A 26,725-nucleotide genomic window follows, 5' to 3' on the forward strand; every position below is an offset into this window, starting at 1 on the left:
TGTATTATTATATATAAATTTTCTCTCATTAATTAAATTTTATTGTTCCTTTATATAAATAAATATTTAAATCATCATGTGTCATTATTAACGTGCAATGTTTTAAAGAAAGTAGCCTTTAAACAAATGGCAGTGAGGAACACCATTCCTACTCCTATTTGCCCTAAAAATACTAATCCCCCAAATTCGGCGCTTCAATCCCACGATCTCTCACCATAATTTCAACTCCCCGCCCACGAATTCTTCTGCGTTGGATTCTAGTCCTACAAATTTGGCGCTTCAACCACGATCTCTCACCACGATTTTATCTCCTAACCCACGATTTCTTCTGCCATGGATTCTGAGTACCATGATTTCACAATTTTCTCAGATCAGTTTTCTACTTTTACAGTATATAGTTCTATATTTTCTCCCTTGTGTGCATATGAAACAACAACTCTGGACTACAAAAGGTGATTGATATAATTTCTATTTCATGAACAATCTTTATTCCAGTTGAGATTGTGGGGTTTACCACAGATTCTTGCTCATGTGCCATCGTTGCCTTTCACATGCACTTTTTGGAGTAGCAGCAACAAGTCAATTATTTCAGATGATCTATTGCCTTATATGTGTTTCTATAAGTATTTTGTTGGAGTTTCTACTTATATTTATAAATACCTCTTTCTATTTCAGGACTTAATAGCGGCTGAAATCAATTTCGTTAGCGAAATTAACAGCAAGTCAATGAATTGGAAATTAAAGGTTCGTATTGTAAGGATTTGGGAAAATCCGGATCGCGACAGACCTGATAGCCTTTTTTAATTGCGATTATTCAAATGGATGAAAAGGTATTGTTTAAAACTTTATAATTACTTTCTATTTATCATTGTTTACATATGCGTAATTATATTACAGTCATATACGGAACAACTTAGTCATTTTAACTATTTGAGCTTTTTGTAGGGCGACTGCATTCACACAAGTATTGGCATGTCTTTTATCCAAAGGTTCAAACAAAAATTAAGGAAATGGGTTTGTACATCAAGAAGAATTTCGTAGTTTGTCCAAATAATATGAAGCTCAAGACCAAAGACCACAAGTTTAAGATGATGTTCACGCATAAGACCACTGTTGACGAAATATATGATCCACATTTCAACATGTGTATTTTCAAATTTAGAACCTATGAGCATGCGATGACCCAAAATATCATCTTTAAAGTTAATAATTAATTCTATATTCTAAGACCTCAAAAAGTACTATTTATTATTACTCGACTTGCGTGCGTAGTCCGTAAAATTTTTCGAAAAGTTTTTATGTAAAAAATGGATTAAAATGTGAATTAGAGCTTTAAAACTCAATTGAGTTGACTTTGGTCGACATTTTGAGCAAATAGACTCGGATCAGTGTTTTGACAGTTTTGGTAGGTCCGTATCGTGATTTGGGACTTGGGCGTATGCCCGGAATCAAATTTCGAGGTCCCTAGCCCGAGATATGGAATTTTGATGAAAAATTAAAGGTTTTAAAAGCTTAAGTCAAATAGTGACCGAATGTCGAATTATATGCAAATGACCCCAAAATAGAATTTTGATGATTCCAACAGCTCCGTATGGTAATTTTGGACTTAGGAGCGTGATCAGAATTTTATTTGGAAGTCCGTAGTGAAATTAGGCTTGAAATGGCTAAAATAGGAATTTGAGTTTGGAAGTTTGACCGGGGAGTTAACTTTTTGATATCAGGGTCGGAATCCAGTTCCTAAAGGTTTCATAGCTCCGTTATGTCATTTATGACTTGTGTGCAAAATTTGAGGTCAATCGGACTTGATTTGATAGGTTTCGACATCGAATGTAGAAGTTGGAAATTCTAAGTTTCATTAAGCTTGAATTGGAGCATGATTCACGATTTTAGAATCGTTTTATGTGATTTGAGATTTCAAATAAGTTCGTATGATGTTTTAGGACTTGTTGGTATATTTGGTTGAGGTCTCGAGGGCCTCGGGTGATTTTCGGATGGTTAACAGATAAAAAACATTGTACTTAAAAAGCTGGTGCAATTTTCCTCTTCTGCTGGATATTCTGGGCTGTGATCGAGCCCAGATATCGAGCCCAGGGTCGACGGCCAGGGTCGAAGCCAGAGATGAGGCTCAGGATCGATTCCATGATCGAAGGCCCAACCTCGATGCCATGATCGAAGGTCCAGGCTTGAGGCCATGATCGAAGGACCAGGCTCGATGCCATAATCGAGGCCATGACCGAGGTCCAGGCTCGAGCCTATGATCGAAGCCACGATCGAGGCCTAGGCCCGAGGGCCATGATCGAAGCCACGATCGAGGCCCAGTTCCGAAGGCTGCCTGGGCAGATTTATAAAAGGGGGCATTCATCCCATTCGCTATTTTTAACAAACTGGAGCTTGAGCAGAGGCGATTTTTGATAGATTTTCAAGGAAAGACATTAGGATAAGTGATTCTAACTCGTGTTTGGTATATATATACAAATATATTATTGTTTTCACGATTTAATTAATGTTTTGAGATTGAAATTTGAAAAGTTTTTAGAAATCTTAAAGAAACGAATTTTTGAGATTTCGGTGTCGATTCGGAGTCGGATTTGAGTGAAATTGGTATGGTTGGACTCGTAATTGAATGGGTTGTCGGATTTTGTAAGTTTTGCTGGATTCTGAGATGTGGGCCCCACGGGTAATTTTTGAGTTAATTTCGAATTTTATTGAAAAATATAGTATTTTCTTATGAAATGGATTCCTTTAATATTTGTTGACTGTATCAAATTAATTATGACTAGATTCGAGTCGATCGGAGTCGGAAAATTGAGGAAAAGGCATATTACTTGATTAAATTGGAGCAAGTCCAGGTAAGTGACTGTTCTAACCTTTTGTGGGAGAAATTTCCCCTAGGATTGATATTAATTATAATATGATGAAAGTCGTGTACACAAGGTGACAAGTGTGTACACAAATTAAATGTGAAGGATTGTGTTTTTAAATTATATAGATCACTGTTGTATATTAATTAAATTATTAAATCTTGTTATATTCTCCATCATTGATTTGATTTATATACTTTAAATCTGTGTCTCCTTTAAGTCGTGATGACGCCCAACACTACAGCTAGGCAAGCTAACCAATAAATTAAGCATACATTGATAAAACTTAAAACCAAGAAAATATAATAAAACCCAAACTCTACCAATGTGTGTGCCAAGACCTGGTGTCACAAGTGTATGAGCATCTAGTAGATTATACAAAACCTCAAATGCTGTCCGAAATAAAAATAGACAGAATTAAAATATAAAGAGAGACACTAGTAGCTGCAGAACGGATCGGAGATACAGCTCACCACTATATCCCTGGATAACGTGGGTGTAAGACGATAGGTCCCCCACTAGTACTTGCCTCAGTTCCTGCACAAAAAGTGCAGCAAGTGTAGTATGAGTACATAAACAACGTATACCTAGTAAGTATTAAGCCTAATCTCGAAGTGGTAGAGACGAGATGGCCGACTTTGACACTCACTATAGGGCAATAATAATAATTGAAATACAACTAGGATATATAAATCAACATGATTTACAATAATTTATTTAATCGACGGAAATAATCAAAATTCTTCAACTGTAACAATTCTCAATATATTAATTAAATTCCTTAAATTCGAATAATTTCTAATTTATCAATTAAATATTATTTTCAGGAATAACAATTAATTATTTAACAAGAAAGAATAATAATTCATTAAATTCTAAGGGTTTTCCAATTTATCAATTAACTTCGCAAGCTGAAATAAGCTATTATAGTATCGTGTAATTATTAAGCACAATTTCTGTCGAGGACGTACGACACGATCCAGAGTGTCGTCTACACTGCCGAGGGACGTGTGGCGCGATCCATAGATGCATCTATCCTGCCGAGGCGTTCGGCCTGCTCCACAAGAAAGGAGGACATTTTCTTATGTACCTCCGGAAGGAGAGTATATTTATTATGAGATAAATTCGGGAGAAAGAATAATTTCTTTTAACGATTAATTAATCTAAACAGAAAATCAAATATATAAAATTTTCCATTCTTTAATATTTTGATCTAACAATTCACAATATATATATATATATATATATATATATATATATATATATATATATATATATATATATATCAAATAATATTAATTAAACAAGGAATACAATTTACACATGTAATTCATGCTTTGAGTCCTAAACTACCCGGACTTTAGCATTAGCATCGACCTAATCCACCCTTCTTCAAAGCTGTCACCTCTATTCAACCACTTAGTCTTACCGGACTTGATACCTGATGTTTTTGGTGGTAGTTACCATTTGAATTTTTTGATGGGAACACCTCCACAATTTCATCTTGTTGTTGCTGACATTGGTAGTGGCTTCATCTTGATACAATGCCAACCATGTCAATGCTACAACCAAAACTTGCCCATCTATGATTCCAAAAATTCTTCAACTTATGAGGATTTACCCTGTCACTCACCAAAATACTCTGATCATGCACATTGTGAGGGAGGTATCTCCACCTACTATGTCGATTACGTTGATAATAGTTCTTCGTCTGTGAAGTGGCTACATAAACTTTCTTTATACTCACCATCTGAAGAAGAAATCTAATTCCCCAATATTCTTTTCGGGTGTGGACATAACTCAAAATTAGCTTCAATGAACCTACGGTTATCAAGCATTGTAGAGCTCGATTTTTCTTCCTTCTCTTTAGTGTCGCAAATCGTGTCGACTTTTAACCAAAGGTGCTCCTTCTGCTTTGTGCCTCTGGCACAGTTAGATGTTCCAAACAAGCTTAATTTTGGTGACAAGGCTGATATTTCAGGACCTGGGACGCATGTCACTCCATTTCTTATTGCACCCCCGCGACTATCTTATTTCTTGACCCTCGTAGGACTTAGTTTTGGGAATGTGAGGTTGGAGTTTCTTGTCAATTACCACTTTTCAATACGGGAAAATAAACATAGATTCAGGAATTACCTTCACTAACGCCATTGTTCCTTGAAGCTAATTTTGAGTTGCGTCCCAAAAAGAATATTGGGGAACGAGATGGTGAGTACAGAGAGTTTCTATGGCCATTTCACCAGATGAAGAACTTGTGTCAAAGTAATCGACAAAGTAGGTGGATATACCTCCCTCACAGTATGCACGGCTAGAGCATGTTGGTGAGTGACAAGGTAGTTCATGATACGTTGAAAAAATTTTGGGATCATAGATAGGCAAGTTATGGTTGTAGCATTGACATGGTTGGCATTGTATCCAAATGAAGTCACTGCCGATGTCAGGAACTGCAAGCTGAAATTGTGAAAGTGTTCTGACTAAAAAATTTAGAAGGTAACCACCATTAAAAGCATCAAGTATCAAGTCCTAGAGACTAAGTTTGCAAACTGGATGAATAGAGGTGACAACTTTGAGGAACGGTGGATTAGCTCGATGCTAAATCCACGGCCAATAGTAGTTTTGGCTTCAGCAGAAGTAGTGAAGAGACGAAAGTAGTGAGAGAGATTGCTAAGGATAAAACAATAATTAAGAGGGTGGAAGAGAAGAGATTGAGAGTAATTGTGTGTGATGTGTTTGAAACAAAGAAAGTAAGGCCCCATATTTATAGGCAAACTAGTAAATATGTCCGCGATTCGCGCGGTTAAACTAACGATATGATATTTTTTATGACATCGAAATATTAAAAGGGTTGCCGATAGTAGACACTTAATTTTGTTCCTCCGTCTCAATTATTTTCGAAAAATTTCTAGTTGATATATTTAAGTAAAATACTTCTATTTTAACAATTTAAGAATTTAATAAGTCTATATTCAAGTAATATTTTACTTTTCTTTACCTTTTTAAAAAGAAAAAAATACTTTTAATTCTCGAAATACACCAAAAAAAAAGATGCAAAAATAGTTTATCATTTACTACTTCCCATTACCTTGACATTTTGAATTAATTTTTTGCCGATAGTAAACACTTAATTTTGACCTCCGTCTCAATTATTTTCTAAAAATTTCTAGTTGATATGTTTAAGTAAAATACTTCTACTTTCCTAATTTAAGAATTTAATAAGTCTATATTCAAGTAATATTATACTTTTCAATACCTTTTTAAAAAAGGAAAAAAATAGTCTTAATTCTCGAAATACACCACACACAAAAAGGCAAAAATAATTTATCATTTACTACTTCCCATTACCTTACATTTTGAACATTTCTTTTCCCGATGACATCTTTGAATTCCCCATCTCCCATTTTGTCATTTTCTTAAATCCCGATTCCGGGGTGATTTTCTAAAAATGTTGACCGAAGTCAAACTTGTCCATTTGAAGCTAACTTAAGGAATCAAGTGTTCTGATTTCAACCTAAATGCTTTCAAATCCCGAACCAACCATCCCCGCAAGTCATAAATTAATAAAATCATATTCAGGGAGTTTTATTTTAGGGAACGGGTTTTTAAAAGTTAAAATGACCGGTTGGGTCATTACATTCTCCACCTCTTAAACAAACGTTTGTCCTCGAACGGTTTTAGCATAATACCTGGAGTGCTAAATAAGTGTGGGTCTTTGCTCTGCATGTCCTCCTCGGCCTCCCAAGTCGCTTCCTTGACTGGTTGGCCCCTCCACTGGACCTTTACTGCAGAAATCCTCTTGGACCTCAATTGGCAAACTTGTTTATCAATAATGGAAAATGGCTCTTCTTCATAACCCAAACTCTTATCTAGCTGAACTGTGCTGAAGTCCAACACATGTGATAAGGTCAGTATGATACTTCCGGAGCATAGATACATGGAAAATCGGATGAACTCTTGATAGATTGGGAGGCAATGCAAGCTCATAAGAAACCTTCCTAACTCGTCTCAACACCTCAAATGGGCCTATAAACCTTGGGCTCAACTTCCCTTTCTTCCCAAATCTCATGATTCCCTTCATCAGCGAAACCTTCAAGAGAACTTTTTCACTACCATAAATGATAAATCACGCGCTTTCTGATCTGCGTAACTCTTTAACCTGGACTGTGCTGTACGAAGTCGCTCCTGAATCAACTTTACCTTTTTCAAGGCATCTTTTACCAAATCAGTACCATATAACTTAGCCTCACCGGGCTCAAACCATCCGATAGGTGAACGGCATCGACGGCCATATAAAGCCTCAAATAGAGCCATCTCGATGCTGGATTGGTAACTGTTATTATAAGAAAACTCGGCTAAAGGCAAGAAACGATCCCACTGACCTCCAAAGTCAATCACACATGCCCTGAGCATATCCTCCAAAATCTGAACTGTCCGCTCTGACTGCCCGTCGGTCTGCATATGAAAGGCTGTGCTGAGCTCTACACGGGTCCCCAACTCACTCTGTACTGCTCTCCAGAAATGTGAAGTAAACTGAGGGCATCTATCTAATATGATGGAAATTGGCACAACGTGTAACTGAACTATATCCTGAATATAAATCTGGGCCAACCTCTCTGAAGTATACGTAGTCACAACAGGAATAAAATGTGCTGACTTGGTCAACCTGTCAACAATCACCCAAACTGCATCAAACTTCCTCAAGGTCAGCGGCAACCCAACTACAAAGTCCATAGTAATTCGTTCCTATTTCCACTCTGGTATAGTCATTTGCTGGAGTAGGCCACCTGGCCTTTGGTGCTCATATTTAACTTGCTGGCAATTTAGACACCTAGCTACATACTCAACTATGTCCTTTTTCATTCGTCGCCACCAATAATGCTGCCGCAAGTCATGATACATCTTCGTAGCAATTGGATGAATAGAATATCGAGAACTGTGTGCCTCCTCCGGGATCTTTTTCCTCAGTTCATCCACATTAGGAGCACACAGACGATCCTGGAGTCGCAGACACAATCTGCACCAATAGTAACTTCCTTGGCACCACCTCGTAGTACCGTTTCTCGAAGAGCCATTAAGTGTGGATCATCATACTGGCGAGCCTTGATCTGCTCAAATAGTGAAGACTGAGCCACGACACATGCAAGAACTCGGCTGGGCTCTGAAATATCTAACCGCACAAGTCTGTTGGCCAAGGACTGGATATCCAAAGCTAATGGCCTTTCTTCTGCTGAAATGAAAGCCAAACTACCCATGCTCTCCGCCTTTCTAATCAAGCCATCTGCAACTATATTTGCTTTACCTGGATAATATAGGATAGTAATTTCATAATCTTTTAATAATTCCAGCCATCTGCGCTGCCTCAAATTTAGGTCCCTCTGCTTGAACAAATGCTGCAAACTGTGATGATTAGTATAAACTTCACAGGGCACCCCATAAAGATAATGCCTCCAAATCTTAAGGGCGTGAACAATCCCAGCTAACTAAAAATCATGTACCGGATAATTTTGCTCGTGGGGTTTCTATTGACGTGAAGCATATGCAATAACTCACCTTTCCTGCATCAATACACAACCCAAACCAACGCGTGAAGCGTCACAGTACACTGTATACATCCCCGAACCGAAAGGCAACACTAACACCGGTGTTGTAGTCAATGCTGTCTTGAGCTTCTAAAAGCTCACCTCACAATTATCAGACCATCGGAACAGAGCACCCTTCTGGGTTAATTTGGTCAAAGGTGCTGCAATAGATGAAAAGCCCTCCACGAACCGACGATAATAACCTGCTAAACCCAGAAAACTTCTGATCTCAATCACCGAAGTGGGACGATGCCAATTCTAAACTGCCTCAATCTTTTTGGGATCAACTTTAATACCTTCACCCGATACAATATGTCCCAAAAATGCTACAGACTCTAGCCAAAACTCACATTTAGAGAACTTAGCAAATAGCTTTTGTTCCCGCAATGTCTGGAGCACTACTCTCATATGCTGCTCATGTTACTCCTTGCTGCACGAGTAGATCAAAATGTCATCAATGAAGACAATGACAAACGAATCGATATATGGCCTGAATACCCTGTTCATCAGATCCATAAATGCTGCCGGGGCATTAGTTAAACCGAAAGACATTACCAGAAACTCATAATGACCATATCTAGTACGGAAATCAGTTTTTGGAACATCCGAATCTCGAATCTTCAACTGATGATACCCCGACCTCAAGTCGATCTTAGAGAACACCCTAGCACCCTGCAACGGGTCAAATAGGTCATCAATACGCGGCAACGGGTACTTGTTCTTAATAGTGACTTTGTTCAATTGGCGATAATCAATACACATCCGCATTGTTCCATCCTTCTTTTTTTACAAATAATACCGGTGCACCCCAAGGCGATACACTCGGTCTGACGAACCCTTTGGCTAGTAACTCTTCAAGTTGTTCTTTCAATTCTTTTGGAGCCATGCGATACGGTAGGATACATATAGGCTGGGTATCTGGAGCCAAGTCAATACAAAAATCAATATCACGATCAGGTGGCATACCTGGAAGATCTGAAGGAAATACATCGGAGAACTCCCGAACTACAGGCACTGAATCAATAGCCGGAGTCTCTACAGTAGTATCCCGAACATAGGCTAGATAAGCCAAACAACCCTTCTCAACCATGTGTTGAGCCTTTATAAAAGAAATAACCTGATTAAATGAACAAACCGACGAACCCTTCCACTCCAGCCTAGGCAAAGATGGAATAGCCAAGGTAACAGTTTTGGTATGACAATCTAGAATAGCATGATATGGAGATAACCAGTCCATACCCAGAATAATTTCAAAATCGATCATCTCGAGCAATAAGAGATCTGCTCTAGTTTCATAACCACAAAATGTAATAATACAGGACAGGTAGATCCGGTTCACAATAACAGAATCTCCTACAAGAGTGGACACATAAACAGGAGTACTCAAGGACTCACAAGAAATACCCAGGAATGGAGCAAATAAAGACGACACATATGAATACGTGGATCCTGGATCAAATAATACTGAGGCATCTTTGACGCAAACATAAATAATACCTGTAATCACAACATCTGAGGCCTCTGCATCTGGTCTAGCCGAAAAAGCATAAAACCGAGCTGGAGCGCCAACTGGCTGGCCTTTGCCTGGCTGATCTCCACCTCTAGGACGACCCCTACCCACCTGTCCTCCACCTCTTGGTGGTCGGACTACTGGTGGAGTAACTGGCTCGGTAAGCATAGATTGCTGACCCTGCTGTACTGGTCTACCCTAAAGCCTGGGGCAAAACCTCCGCATGTGACTGGGATCCCCGCACTCATAACAACTCTTCGGTGTGATGGGCTGCTGACTAAGCGTCTGGCCCTGGGGAACTGAATACACACTGGGAGGACCCTGAATAGCTGGTGGGCGGTAAGAATTCTCTAGTATAGCACTGAGATAAGGTTGCACTGGAGAACCTCGAGGAGGTGGTGCTGCTGGAAATGGGGGTCTGCTGGACTGCCCCTCACAAACTGACCTCTGCCCCCAGACGGAGCACCCCTGCACTCTCTAGAGTACCTGGACCTTTTATCTCTCATACTCTGCTCTCGGCTCCGCTGACGCACACCCTCAATCCTCCGAGCTATCTCTAAAACTCGCTCATAAGAAGTACCCATCTCAACCTCTCGAGCCATAGTATCCTGAATACCAGTATGTAAACCGGCTACAAACCTCTACACTCTCTCCGCCTCAGTAGGGAGTATCATAAGTGTATGGCGAGATAATTCAGAAAACCTCACCTCATAATCAGTCACTGACATCTGACCCTGCTGGAGCTGCTCAAACTGAAATCGCAACTCTTCCCTCTGGGATGGTGGAATATACCTGTCCAGGAAGATACGGGTGAACCTGTCCCAAGTCATGGGAGGAGAATCTACTAGTCTGCCAAGAGCATAAGACTGACACCATCTACGGGCTCTGCCCTCTAGCTGAAAAGTAGCAAAGTCAATCCCATAAGATTCCAATATCCTCATGTTGTACAGTCTATCCTTGCACCGATCAATGAAGTCCTGTGGATCCTCATGTCGCTCACCCCCAAAGACAAGAGGATGTAGTCTAGTCCATCGGTCCAATAGCTTCTGAGGATCGGCGGCTACAACTGGCCTGGGCTCAGGTGTAGCTGCTGCCACTGGTTGGGCTCCACCTACGGGTAGTGCACCCTGGGTCTGATATACCGCAGCTTCTTGTCTATGAGCCTGTGCGGTAGGGGTCTGTGCTCCACCGCCCGCCTGAGATGTGGCTCCGTATCGATCCATAAGACTCTATTAAGCCTGCTCATAACTTGTGAGACCTAAGTGAACCTAGTGCTCTGATACCATGTTGTCATGACCCAATTTCACCTATAAGTCGTGATGGCACCCAACACTACAGCTAGGCAAGCCAACCAATAAATTAAGCATACATTGATAAAATTTAAAACCAAGAAAATATAATAAAACCCAAACTCTACCAATGTGTGTGCCAAGACCTGGTGTCACAAGTGTATGAGCATCTAGTAGATTATACAAAACCTCAAATGTTGTCTGAAATAAAAATAGACAGAATTAAAATATAAAGAGAGACACTAGTAGCTGCGGAACAGATCAGAGAAACAGCTCACCACTATGTCCCTGGATAACGTGGGTGTAAGACGATAGGTCCCCCCCACTAGTACTTGCCTTAGTTCCTGCACAAAAAGTGCAGCAAGTGTAGTATGAGTACGTAAACAACGTGTACCCAGTAAGTATCAAGCCTAATCTCGAAGTGGTAGAGATGAGATTGCCGACTTTGACACTCACTATGGGGCAATAATAATAATTGAAATACAACTAGGATATATAAATCAACATGATTTACAGAATTTACAATAATTTATTTAATCGACGGAAATAATCAAAATTCTTCAACTATAACAATTCTCAATATATTAATTAAATTCCTTAAATTTGAATAATTTCTAATTTATCAATTAAATATTATTTTCAGGAGTAACAATTAATTATTTAACAAGCAAGAATAATAATTCATTAAATTTCAAGGATTTTCCAATTTATCAATTAACTTCGCAAGCTGAAATAAGCTATTATAGTATCATGTAATTATAATTATTATTAAGTACGATTTCTGCCGAGGACGTACGGCCCGATTCAGAGTGTCATGTACACTGCCGAGGGACGTGCGGCGCGATCCATAGATGCATCTATCATACCGAGGCATTCGACCCGCTCCACAAGAAAGGAGGACATTTTCTTATGTACCTCCGAAAGGAGAGTATATTTATTATGAGATAAATTCGGGAGGAAGAATAATTTCTTGTAACGATTAATTAATTTAAACAGAAAATCAAACATATAAAATTTTCCATTCTTTAATATTTTGATCTAACAATTCACTATATATATATATATATATATATATATATATATATATATATATATATATATATATATATATATATATATATATAAAATTAATTAAACAAGGAATACAATTTACACATGTAATTCATACTTTGAGTCCTAAACTACCCGGACTTTAGCATTAATAGTAGCTACGCACGGACTCTCGTCACCTCGTACATACGTAGCCCCCGCAATTATCAATAATTATTCAATTTAATCCTCATGGGGTAATTTTTCCCTCACAAGATTAGACAAGAGACTTACCTCATCTCAGAGTCCACTTTTCGATTATCGCGTCGCTTAAAAATTCTCGATTCAATGCCGAAAAATCTAAAACTATCCAAAAGTTATATAAAATAATTAATATATGTTCAATAATTCGAAATTCATCTATTAAATAAATTACCCTATCCAAAATGGTAAAATTCCTAAAATTTACCATGGGCCCACGTGCCCGGATTCTAAAAAGTTTTGGATGGAAACGTTACCCATAATCTCAAGAACTCAAATATAAAATTTCTACCCAATTCCATAACTATTTTCGTGGTAAAAATTTCATTATTATAAAAATCTAGGTTTTTCACCTAAACCTTTGATTTCTAAGATTTACTAGTTATAATCTACTTATAATCTATATATTTAACTCAAGGGGTGTAGAATTAACTTACCTCCAAATTGCTAGTTGAAATCTCCTCTCAAAAAGCTCTGAAATCGCCCAAACATGGAAGAAGAATGGGCAAAAATGATGAAATCCCATTCTTTTAAGCCTTCTACGAAACAGGTCTTTCGCACCTGCAGACAGATTACCGCACCTGCGGCTTTCGCACCTGCGGAAAATCCTCGCAGGTGCGAGTTCCACTTGCCTGGACAATTTTTGCATTTGCGCACAAAGCTTCGCACCTGCGCGTTCGCAGGTGCGCAAAACGTCCGCATTTTCGGTGGATTGCCCCTTTCCTTCTTCCGCTTCTGTGCTCAAAATCTCGCATATGCGAGGGCCGCGCCTGCGAGCTCTGTCGCATCTGCGAATGTCGTACCTGCGACTGGCCAAGCGCAGGTGCGATTCTGACAGTAGTTGGGAGCTTCAGTTTTGGCTCCCAACTTCCATCTTGGTCCGAGCCTTGTCCGATTGACACTCGGGGTCCCCGGGACCCGGCCCGAACATACCAACAGGTTTGAAATCATAAAACGGACTCGCTCAAACTCTGGGAATGCGTAAAGCAATATCAAATCTAATAATCATACCCTAAACCAAATTGATTCAAACTTAAGAATTTCAAGTTCTTCAAATTACTTCCAATGCGCCGAAATATACTTAAACTACTCGGAATGATACGAAATTTTGCGTGCAAGTTTTAAATCACTATACGGAACTATTCCCAAACTTGGAATTCCAAACGGACTTCAATTTCTCAAAAACCCACTCCAAACCAAATTTAAAGAACTTTAAAACTTCAAATAGTTGATTTTTACTTTTAAGTGTCAAAACGCTCTCGGGTTATCCAAAACCCGACTCAGACATACGCCCAAGTCCGAAATCATCATACAAACTTATTGGAACCGTCAAATCCCGATTACGGGGTCATTTTCTAAAAATGTTTACCGAAGTCAAACTTGTCCATTTAAAGCTAACTCAAGTGTTCCGATTTTAACCCAAACGCTTTCAAATCCCGAACCAACCATCCCCGCAAGTCATAAATTAATAAAAGCATGTTCGAGGAGTTTTATTTTAGGGAACGAGTTTCTAAAATTTAAAATGACCGGTTGGGTCATTATAATTTGCTTGGCCTTTTTCCTGCTAATTGTTTTACCTGTTTAGTTGGAACTTGATTTTTTTTATTTTGTGCATTATTTGAAGGTTGATTTTCTTTAAAATAAATATTATTAATATGAAGTATTTGATATTTTAAATTTGGTATTGAAGCAACGTATTAAAGATTTTAAAATATTATTTTGCTGAATTATTTATTCCTAATATTTTTGTAAGATTTTCGTACTCATTGTGACGGAGCCGTGAGCTCTTTATTGTGGAAAAATATTATTGATGATTTATTTTGGTATGAGATATGAGCTCTTTATTGTGGAAAACATTGTTGTTGAATTATTTTGGCAAGTTAAATTATTTAAGAACTTGAGGTGCAAATTGTGATATATTGTGATATTGATACGTATGGAATGGTATAAGGTCTGGGTATTGAAACGCATGCGGTGAGATAAGGGTGGATTGATACGCGTGGCTAGTAGGGGGAACTATTAGAAGTCATGCGGTGTGATAAGGATGGCTAAAAAGCGGGATGTTATTTCGGAAAAAATATTTTCTTTAAAATAAATTATGAAAGCTCCCGCGGTGAGATAAGGAAATGAGATATTGTGAATTTATTTATTATTTAAGACTACGAGGCGGTACCTCGGGAATGCCCTTGTTGATGTTGATTTATGGCCGTAGTTGCCTTTGATTTTGTTGTGATTTTTCTTAAAGTTGAAAAGAAATTTTGTTTTGTTCCACGAGGTATTATTTGCCATTATTTGTGTAATTAAATGGTGACCTACTACTTGATTCATTTTCATTGTCATTTTATTTTATTATATTGTCACTACTCTACCGAGGTTAGGCTTGGCACTCACTGGGTACCTTTGTGGTGTACTCATACTACGCTTCTGCATATCTTTTTGTGCAGATCCAGGTACTTTTTACCAGCCCAGACATTAGTGAGTACCTGTGTACGGAGACTTCGAGGTATATCTGCCAGCGTCCGCAGACTCCGGAGTCCCCTTCTATTCTTGTTATGTTGCTTCCTTATTTTCTTAGACTCTGTTATATAGAGACATTGATGATAAATTCTGAAAATCTTGTGACTTATTTCTACCGGATTTTGGGAGTTGTAATTATTTGAATTGTAATTTATTTATTTCAGATATTTATGATTATTCCGCATTGATGGACTTACCTAGTCTTAGAGACTAGGTGCTATCACGACCTCCTACAGAGGAAATTTGGGGTCGTGACAAGTTGGTATCAGAGCTCTAGGTTCATAGGTGTTATGAGTCACAAGCAGTTCTAGTAGAGTCTTGTGGATCGGTATGGAGACGTCTGTACTTATCTTCGAGAGGCTATGGAACTGTTAGGAAAATATTCACTTCTTTGATTCCTTATCATGGGCAATTGTTGAATTCAAAGTTCTAAACCAATATCTTTATTTTCTCTCACAAATGGCGAGGACAAGCACAACTGGATCCGATGATCAGACACCCGTGCCCCCTGTTGGATCCACAAGAGGCCGGGGTCGGGGTAGAGGCCGAGCCAGAGGCCGAGGAAGACCACGTGGTGCAACCAGAGCAACTGCATGAGCTGCTGCAGTAGAGCCACCAGTAGCTCCAGTTGGAGAGCTGGCACCTGAGACGCCTATTACTACTCCTACACTTCAGGAGACTCTTGCCCAGTGTTTGAGCATGTTTGGCACTCTAGCTCAGGCAGGGTTAATTCCTCTTGCTCCTGCCACATCTCAGGCCGGGGGAGGAGCACACACTCCCGCCGCCCGTACTCCAGAGCCACGGGCCCAAATTGACCATGCCCTAGAGGTTATACCAGTGCAACCAGTTGTCCCAGTTTGTCCTGAGGTTAGGACAACAGTTTCTGAGGGGGAGCAGCTCAGTCTCGAGAGGTACAAGAAGTATCACCCTTCCACTTTCAGCGGTTTAGCTTTAGAGGATGCTCAGGGTTTTCTAGAGGAATGTCACCGTTTCCTTCGTACTATGGGTATTGTGGATTCCAGTGGGGTTTCTTTCACGACATTCCAGTTTAGAGGACCAGCCTACCAGTGGTGGCAGGCATATGAGTTGGATAGTCCGACTGAGGCAACTTCACTCACTTGGACTCAATTTTCAGATATATTCTTAAGGGAGTATGTTCCTCAGAGTCTTAGAGATGCATGGCACGCAGAGTTTGAGCAGCTGTGCCAGGGTTCTATGACCGTGTCAGAGTATGTGGTCCAATTCAGTGATTTGGCTAGGCATGCACCAGCCTTAGTTGCTACTGTTCGAGAGCGGGTTCATAGATTTATTGAGGGTCTCCACCCTAGTATCACATACAGTATGGCCCAAGAGTTAGAGATGTACATCACATACCAACAGGTGGTGTCAATTGCTAGGAGATTGGAAGGTATGCGGACTCGAGAGAGGGAAGAGAGGGAAGTTAAGAGACCCCAGGATTCTGGCACATATAATAATTCTCGTGCCCCAGTTGCAGCCCGTCATGGTAGAGGTTATGTCAGTCGTACTATTCATTCAGCACTTCCAGCTTCCAGTGGTGTTCCGGCTACTCCAATACCTCAGGTTCCATATTATGCACCACCAATGTATACTGTACCTCCTGTACGAGGTGCTTTCAGCGGGCATAGTCCCAGCATCCACGTCCTCCGAGGGCTTGTTTTAAGTGTGGTGACACTCGTCATATTATGAGAGATTACCCTATATTTAGGAGGGGTGCACCTCCAAATATTTCTCAGGCCCCACCTATTCCACAGGGACCTCAGGCTTCTTAGGCCATGATTACTGCACCAGTTGCCACTCCACCTGCACAACCAGCTAGAGATGGAGGTCGGGCAGGTAGAGGTCGCCCTAGAGGGGGAGGCCATACCAGATATTATTCCCTTCCTGCTAGGACAGATGCCGTTGTATCCGATTCTATTATCACAGGTATTATTCCGGTCTGTCATAGAGATGCATCAGTCTTATTTGATCCAGGCTCCACTTATTCTTATGTGTCATCTTATTTCGTCCCGTATTTGGGCATATCACGTGACTCCTTGAGTTATTCTATTTATGTATCTATACCTGTGGGTGAATCTATTATTGTGGACCATATGTATCGGTCGTGTTTAATTATTATCAGTGGTTTTGAGACCAGAGCTGATTTATTATTGCTCAGTATGGTGGATTTTAATATTATTTTGGGCATGGACTGGTTGTCGCCCTATCATGCCATTCTTGATTATTACGCGAAGACGGTGACATTGGCTATGCTAGGTCTACCATGGCTAGAGTTGAGAGGTACCTCAGATCATGTTCCTAGCATGGTTGTTTTATTTCTTAAAGCTCAACGAATGGTTGAGAAGGGGTGTGATGCGTATCTAGCCTATGTGAGAGATGATAGTATTGATACTCCTACCGTGGAGTCAGTTCATATAGTAAGGCATTTTCCTGATGTGTTTCCAGCGGACCTCCCGGGTATGCCACCCGACAGGGATATTGATTTTAGTATTGATTTGTTATCGGGCACTCAGCCCATTTCTATTCCACCATATCATATGGCCCCAGCAGAGTTGAAAGAATTAAAAGAACAATTATAGGAATTGCTAGATAAGGGCTTCATTCGACCCAATGTATCACCTTGGAGTGCTCCTGTCTTATTTGTAAGGAAGAAGGATAATTCTATGCGGATGTGTATTGATTACCGCCAGCTGAACAAGGTTACAGTGAAGAACATGTATCCATTGCCACGTATTGATGACCTATTTGATTAGCTTCAGGGTGCCAAAGTGTTCTCTAAGATCGACTTGCGTTCAGGCTATCATCAGTTGAAGATTCGGGAGCCAGATATCCCGAAGACTACTTTCAGGACTCGGTACGGTCATTACGAGTTCCTTGTGATGTCTTTTGGGCTGACCAACGCCCCGGCAACATTTATGCACTTAATGAATAGTGTATTTCAGACCTATCTTGATTCTTTCGTCATTGTGTTTATTGACGACATTCTAGTGTATTCCCGGAGCCGGGAAGATCATGAACAACACTTGAGGACTGTGCTTCAGACTTTGAGAGAAATGAAGTTATATGCAAAATTTTTGAAGTGTGAATTCTGGCTTGATTCAGTGGGATATTTGGGCCATATAGTTTCGTACGAGGGAATCAAGGTTGATCCAAAGAAGATTGAAGCATTGCAGAGTTGGTCCAGACCGTCCTTAGTTACGGAAATTTGGAGTTTCCTTGGTTTGGCAGGGTATTATTGCTGATTTGTAAAGGGTTTCTCTTCTATTGCTGCATCTATGACCAAATTGACCTAGAAGGGTGCTCCGTTCAGGTGGACCGAGGAATATGAGGAGAGCTTCCAAAAGCTCAAGACAGCTTTGACTACAGCCCTAGTATTGTATTACCTACAGGTTCAGGGTCTTATACTGTGTATTGTGATGCGTCGCGTATTGGTCTCGATGCAGTGTTGATGTAAGACAGTAGGGTGATTGCCTACATGTCCAGATAGTTAAAGGTACATGAGAAGAATTATCCTGTCCACGACCTTGAATTAGCAGCTATTGTTCATGCCTTGAAGATTTGGCGGCATTACTTATACAGTGTCCATTGTGAGGTCTACACCGATCACCAGAGACTACAACATCTGTTTAAATAGAAGGATCTTAATTTGCGGCAGCGGAGATGGTTGGAGTTGCTTAAGTATTATGATATCACCATTCTCTATCATCCCGGGAAGGCCAATGTAGTGGCCGATGACTTGAGTCGTAATACGGAGAGTTTGGGCAGCTTAGCATATTTATCGGTAGAAGAGAGGCCTTTAGCCTTGGATGTTCAAGCCTTGGCCAACCAGTTTGTCAGGTTGGATATTTCCGAGCAGAGCTAAGTTTTGGCTTGTGTGGTTTCTCAGTCTTCTCTTTATGATCGGATCAGAGAGTGTTAGTATGATGACCCCCATCTTCTTGTCCTTAAGGATACAGTTCAGCACGGTGATGCCAAGGAAGTCACTATTGGAGATGATGGTGTATTACGGATGCAGGGCATGCTATATGTGCCTAATGTAGATGGTTTGCGTGAGTTGATTCTCCAAGAGGATCACAGTCCGTGGTACTCCATTCATCCGGGTGTTGCGAAGATGTATCAGGACTTGAGACATCAGTATTGGTGGAGGCGGATGAAAAAATACATAGTGGAATATGTAGCTCGGTGTCTAAATTACCAACAAGTGAAATATGAGCATCAGCGACCGGGTGGATTGCTTCAGAAGTTAGAGATTCCAGAATGGAAATAGGAGTGGATCACTATGAATTTCATTGTTGGACTTCCACGGACTCAGCGAAAGTTTGATGCAGTTTGGGTGATTGTGGATAGGTTCACCAAGTCATCTCATTTCGTTCCTGTGATGACTACCTACTCTTCCGAGAAGTTGCCTCGGATCTATATTCGCGAGATTGTCAGACTTCACGGCATACCAGAATCTATCATCTCTAACCGGGGTACACAATTTACCTCATGATTTTGGAGGGCTATACAGCGAGAGTTGGGTACTCATGTGGAGTTGAGTACAACATTTCACCCTCAGACATACAGGCAGTCTTAACGCACTATTCAGATACTGGAGGATATGTTTTGTGCGTGTGTGATAGATTATGGGGGTGCTTGGGACCAGTTCTTACCACTTGCTGAGTTTTCTTACAATAACAGTTACCAGTCGAGCATTCAGATGGCTTTGTATGAGGCCTTGTGTGGTTGGCGGTGCCGGTCTCCAGTGGGTTGGTTCGAACCGGGCGAGGCTAGGCTATTGGGTACAAACATGGTTCAGGATTCCCTGGAAAAGGTTAAGTTAATTCAGGATCGACTTTGTACAGCCCAATATAGACAGAAGAGTTATGCGGATCGAAAGGTTCGTGATGTTGTATTCATGGTTGGTGAGCGGATCTTGCTCTGGGTTTCGCCTATGAAAGGGGTGATGAGGTTCGGGAAGAAGGGAAAGTTGAGCCCTAGGTATATTAGACCTTTTGAGATTCTTGAGAGAGTTAGAGAGGTGGCTTACAGACTTGCACTACCACCTAGTCTCTCTACAATTCATCCGGTATTCCATGTTTCTATGCTTCGGAAATATCACGGCAATCTGTCTCATGTGTTAGACTTTAGTTCGGTTCAGTTGGACAAGGATCTATCTTATGTTGAGGAACCAATGGTTATTTTAGATAGGCAGGTTCAAAAGCTGAGGTCAAAGAACATTGCTTCAGTGAAGGTTCAGTGGAAGGGTCATCCGGTCGAGGAGGCGACTTGGGAGACTGAGCATGATATGCACAGCTGTTGTCCACACTTATTCACCAACTCAGGTACTTTTTTTAACTCCGTTCGAGGACGAATATTTGTTTTAGATGTGGAGAATGTGATGACCTAAAATGTCATCTTTAAAGTTAATAATTAATTCTATGTTCTAAGACCCCAAAACGCACTATTTACCATTACTCGACTTGCGTGCGTAGTCCGTAATATTTTTCGGAAAGTTTTTATATGAAAAATAGATTAAAATGTGAATTAGAGCATTAAAACTCAGCTGAGTTGACTTTGGTCAATATTTTAAGCAAACAAAGTTGGATCAGTGTTTTGACAGTTTCGGTAGGTCCGTATCATGATTTGGGACTTGGGCGTATGATCGGAATCAAATTCTGCGGTCCCTAGCCCGAGATATGAAATTTTGATAAAACATTAAAGGTTTTAAAAGCTTAAGTCAAATAGTGACGGGATATCGAATTATGTGCAAATGACCCCTCAATAGAATTTTGATGATTCCAATAGCTCGGTATGGTAATTTTGGACTTAGGAGTGATCAAAATTTTATTTGGAAGTCCGTAGTGAAATTATGCTTGAAATGGCTAAAATAGGAATTTAAGTTTGGAAGTTTGACCGGAGAGTTGAATTTTTGATATCGGGGTCGGAATCCAGTTCCAAAATTTTTTATAGCTCCGTTATGTCATTTATGACTTCTATGCAAAATTTGAGGTCGATCGGACTTGATTTGATAGGTTTCGACATTGAATGTAGAAGTTGGAAATTCTAAGTTTCATTAAGCTTGAATTGGAGCATGATTCGCGATTTTAGCGTCGTTTTATGTGATTTGAGGTTTCAAATAAGTTCGTATGATATTTTAGTACTTGTTGGTATATTTGGTTGAGGTCCCGAGGGCCTCAGGTGAGTTTTAGATGGTTAACAGATCAAACAAATTGGACTAAAAAAGCTGCTGCAATTTTCCTCTTCTGCTGGATATTCTGGGTTGTGATCGAGCCTAGATATCAAGCCCAGGGTCGAAGCCAAAGACGAGGCTCAGGATCTATGCCATGATCGAGGCCATGATTGAGGCCATGATCGAAGGCCCAACCTCGAGGCCATGATCGAAGGACCAGGCTTGATGCCATAATCGAGACCATGACCGAGGTCCAGGCTCGAGCCTGTGACCGAAGCCACGATCGAGGCCTAGGCTCGAGGGCCATGATAGAAGCCACGATCGAGGCCCAGTTCCGAAGGTTGTCTGGGCAGATTTATAAAATAGAGCATTCGTCCCATTCGTCATTTTTAACAAACTGGAGCATGAGTAGAGGCGATATTTGATTGATTTTCAAGGAAAGACATTGGGGTAAGTGATTCTAACTCGGATTTGGTCTATATACACAAATATATCATTGTTTTCACGATTTAATTAATGTTTTGAGATTGAAATTTTGGAAAAAATTTAGAAATCTCATAGAAACGAATTTTTGAGATTTCGGTGTCGATTCAGAGTCGGATTTGAGTGAAATCTGTATGATTGGACTCATAATTGAATGGGTTATCGGATTTTGTAAGTTTCTCTGGATTTCGAGACGTGGGCCCCACGAGCAAGTTTTGAGTTATTTTCGGATTTTATTGAAAAATAGAGTATTTTCTTATGAAATTGATTCCTTTAATTTTTGTTGACTGTATCGAATTAATTATGATTAGATTCGAGTCGATCGGAGTTGAAAAATCGAGGAAAATGCATATTACTTGATTAAATTGGAGCAAGTCGAGGTAAGTGACTGTTCTAACCTTATGTGGGAGAAATTTTCCCTAGGATTGGTATTAATTGTAATGTGATGAAAGTTGTGTACACGAGATGACGAGTGTGTACACAGGTTAAATGTGAAAGATTATATTTTTAAATTGTGTAGATCACTGTTGCATATTAATTAAATTATTAAATCTTGTTATATTCTCCATCATTTATTTGATTTATATACTTTAAATTTGCTTGGCCTTTTTCCTGCTAATTATTTTACCTGTTTAGTTGGAACTTGGTTTCTTTTATTCTGTGCATTATTTGAAGATTGATTTTATTTAAAATAAATATTATTAATATGAAGTATTCGACATTTTAAATTTGGTATTGAAGAAACGCATTACAGATTTTGAAATATTATTTTGCTGAATTATTTATTCCTGAATATTTTTATAAGATTTTCGTACTCATTGTGATGTAGCCGTGAGCTCTTTATTGTGAAAAACTATTATTGATGATTTATTTTGGCATGAGCCGTGAGCTCTTTATTGTGGAAAACATTGTTGTTGAATTATTTGGCAAGTTAAATTATTTGAGCACTTGAGGTGCAAATTGTGATATATTGTGATATTGATACGCATGCGGTGGTATAAGGTCTGGGTATTGAAATGTATGCGGTGAGATAAGAGTGGCTTGATACGCGTGGCTAGTAGGGGAAACTATTAGAAGTCAAGCGGTGTGATAAGGATGGCTAAAACGCGGGATGCTATTTCGGAAAAAATATTTTCTTTAAAATAAATTGTGAAAGCTCCCGCGGTGAGATAAGAAAATGAGATATTGTGAATTTATTTATGATTTGGGACTACGAGGCGGTACCTCGGGAGTGCCCTTATTGATGTTGATTTATGGCCGTAGTTGCCTTTGATTTTGTTGTGATTTTTCTTAAAGTTGAAAAGAAATTTTGTTTTGTTCCATGAGGTATTATTTGCCAGTATTTGTGTAATTAAATGGTGACCTCATACTTGATTCATTTCCATTGTCATTTTATTTTATTATATTGTAAAATATTTTACCATGTCATTTATTATTATTTTTCAGTAGGGCCTGACCTAACCTCGTCACTACTCTACCGAGGTTAGGCTTGGCACTTACTGGATACCGCTGTGGTGTACTCATACTACGCTTCTGCACATCTTTTTGTGCAGATCCAGGTACTTTTTACCAGCCCAGACATCAGTGAGTACCTGTGTACGGAGACTTCGAGGTATATCTGCCAGCGTCCGCAGACTCCGGAGTCCCCTTCTATTCTTGTTATGTTGCTTCCTTATTTTCTTAGACTCTATTATATAGAGACATTGATGATAAATTCTTAAAATCTTGTGACTTATTTCTACCGGGTTTTAGGAGTTGTAATTATTTGAATTGTAGTTTATTTATTTCAGATATTTATGATTATTCCGCATTGATAGGCTTACCTAGTCTTGGAGACTAGGTGCCATCACGACCTCCCACGGAGGAAATTTGGGGTCGTGATAGAGCAGCTGTCAAATCCCCAAGAATTTGACAATACTGAGCTATTCGGTAATTAAATTTCTCTCATTTTTTCCAGTTTCATTTTACTTTGCATTATTTGTTTTATATCTTATGAGTGCTAAGTGTGAACTAAATTAATACTAATTACAGTATATAAGATCAAAGATTAAGTTTTAGATTATAGCTTAATTTCTTGACATTGTTAAATCCTCTCTCAAAAATCTTAATTTGATTTCTTGAAGGCCTTTGTAGGCGTATGGAACTAAAGAAAGGTTAGTACTGTGCCATTTCTCTGAAGATCTCTAGTACAGGGGTATAGTCTTGGTACTACTTTACATAGTATTTACAGATAGTATTTCAGTAGTTTTATGAAGGCCTAAGGTTAGCTTTTGATCTCTTACTTCCATAGGTAGCTGATGGAGTTCATGCCCACAGTTTCCTTTGCATTCTCTGAAACCTTCCCTTTTAACAAAACTCAGAAAAATTGATACATGCTGCCTTTGGAATATACATGTAAGTGTTTAATTCTTTTACAATTTTCATTTATATTGTCTATAAGGATTACTAATTTTGCACATATTTTCTTGGTCAATGTTATTGTAGATGTCATTGGCGAAATTGTAAGCTATGAGGACGCATAGGCTATCAAGCAAGATGATAACATCCGTATGTATATGAACATTGAGATACAAGATTATGAGTAAGCTCGCCACAATTTATTCAACTAAGTAAATATTTCAACAATTCTTTATTTTGATTCCTATGCTTAACCTTATAATAATTGTAGGAGCAACAACATTTCTGCAACTCTTTGGGGAGACTTTGTGGAACAAATCAAGCCATATTTGAATGAATCCAATGATAAGCATGTTGTCGTCGTCATGCAATTGATTAGAGCACACCGATATCGAGGTTATTAAATTGTCTACTTACTTTGCAATACAATGTCTCTATACAATTAGTAAACTCTTACAAATTACTTTTAAGCATGCAGAACAATATTCGGTGAGGAACACTTGGCACGCGTCGAAGCTTTAGATCAATTCAAATCTTCCTCAAGTTGTTGACTTTTGCTTCAGGTCTCTATAAGTTGTACTAAATTTAAGGCTATTTCATCCTAAATTTTAGTCTTAATATTTATTAACGTATCTCAAGTTAAATAATGAAACATAATGGTTTCTGTGCGTGGAGAAAGCTCACAAAGAACTACTCAGATTTTATCTCACAAAACTCATTATGTTGCTAATGAGCTAGCATCTGGAAGTATTGAAGTTAAAAATATTGAGGATTTGGGTGACTATAAACATGTGAGTACCTACTTTTTAATTTTGTTAATTTTTAATTAGCACAATTTTTATCTTATCTTTCTCAACATAACAATTGTATATACAATTTTTATGCGCAGCCAGGAAATTTCTGGGTTGTAGCAACTATTGTACACGTTGAATTAGACTGTGGATGGAGTTATTTAGCATGTAGAAATTGCGCAAAGAAAGTAGACAAAGAGGGGAATAAATTCTATTGTAAAAAATGCGAGCACATTCAATCTGCCACTCATAGGTATGACTGTATGACCATAATTTATAGTTTCTTTACTATTATATGATTAAAATTTAAAAATACAAACTCTTTCCAGATACAGGCTACAAGTTAAAGTGATGGATTGCACCGGTACAATTTCTTTGATGCTATGGGATCGGGATGCAACTAAGATTATCGGAAAGTCGGCAAATGATTTAAAAGATATTGTATTTAAGGTATAATACAAATGCTTAGAAAAATAAGACCATCAACATTCAAAAAATTGGTACATGATCCATTCCCCTGCATTTTCTTTCCTTCTTATTTATGGGGGTAGTTGACTTTGTGTCTATATGCATGTGAGGACTGATAAACTTGAAAGAACTTTAGGTTAACCAATAACATCAAATTTCTTTTAAGTTTAAGTTACAAAGTCATTAAGATATGATTTTTAAATTTTAAATTAGCTTATTGCTAAATTTGTATGCATTTGCTCTTATTAGATTTACTTGCGAGGTTTGATAAGTTTTAAAGGAAGGTAATAGTTCTCTGTTTTTAGTTGTCCCTGAGTTTCGCTAAAGTTAAGATAGTTGTAGTTAATCATCGAAAAAGCTAAGATCTGTTTTTAATACTTCGCAGTTTTTAGCTTATCGCTAAAGTTTCACTTTGTTTTAAAGTTCTTTAAAATCCGAGTTTGTTCTTTCGCAGTTAAACACTTAAAAAGTACCATAGACTCAAGGATTTCTACTTTTGTTTACAGGTATAGTATGAAAGCTAGAATACGTAGATTAATTCAATTTGGAACCAGAAGATATAAACCTCATATGTTATTGGGAAAAAGGATTAAAACCTATTCATCCTTCAGATTATATCAAATCAATATCCTGTATTCTTTCATGTATTGCATGTTCTGAAAATTGCAGACTATCAGTGCCTGTTTTTTTATTTTTTCAATTATTTTTTATTGGTCTAACAAAGTGGTATATTGTGGTCCATGTATGAGGTATAGATTCTTGAAAGTGAGGTTATGAACTAAGAGGCATTTTGCATCAGAAAACTTATGCTTTCATTTTAGTTTCCCATCTTCTACTTTAGTCCTTTTATATTAGTAGCTTTATTTAGTGTATTATTGTCACGACCCAAAATTCCACCACAGGCGTCATGATGGCAACTAGTCTCTAAGACTAAGTAAGCCGATTTCAATTATATTTTTAAGCCATTTTTTTATTTTATTAAATAAGTAATCAAAACTAACAACGGAACAAATATGAACATACAACCTCCCAAGACTGGTAGTACTGAGTCACAAACTCTAACTGAATACATGGAATGGTCATGAGGACCGAATATACAATACTGTTGGATTACAAATTAACAGTACAATGAAATGAAAATAACTCCAAGGGACTGCGACGACCAAGCAGCTCTACCTTGAATCCTTACGATCCCGCTTTAACTCTGCTCAAGTCCTATATCTTCAATACCTGGGTCTGCACAAAAATATGCAGAAGGGTAGTATGAGTACACCACGGTCGGTACCCAGTAAGTATCAAGACTAACCTCAGTGGAGTAGAGACGAGGTAAAGTCAAGACACTCACTAGTCTAA

At 38.9% G+C, this 26,725-nt stretch overlaps 1 long non-coding RNA gene across 5 annotated transcripts; it reads left to right on the forward strand.

Moving 5' to 3' along the window:
- The first annotated feature begins 122 nt into the window (after positions 1-122).
- On the forward strand, positions 123-25,710 carry LOC138903698 (uncharacterized). 5 transcript variants are annotated; one of them, XR_011413047.1, is made up of 6 exons: positions 123-452; positions 676-744; positions 24,201-24,509; positions 24,592-24,904; positions 25,003-25,157; positions 25,240-25,710. It is a non-coding gene; the product is annotated as an uncharacterized lncRNA (long non-coding RNA). The 5 variants fall into 5 exon arrangements; XR_011413048.1 differs by having other exon boundaries at positions 24,592-24,676; positions 24,852-25,157; XR_011413045.1 differs by having other exon boundaries at positions 24,201-24,297; positions 24,385-24,509; positions 24,592-25,157.
- Positions 25,711-26,725: the final 1,015 nt, after the last annotated feature.

The sequence above is a fragment of the Nicotiana tomentosiformis genome, chromosome 12 (assembly GCF_000390325.3).
Source record: "Nicotiana tomentosiformis chromosome 12, ASM39032v3, whole genome shotgun sequence".
Lineage (NCBI taxonomy): Eukaryota > Viridiplantae > Streptophyta > Magnoliopsida > Solanales > Solanaceae > Nicotiana > Nicotiana tomentosiformis.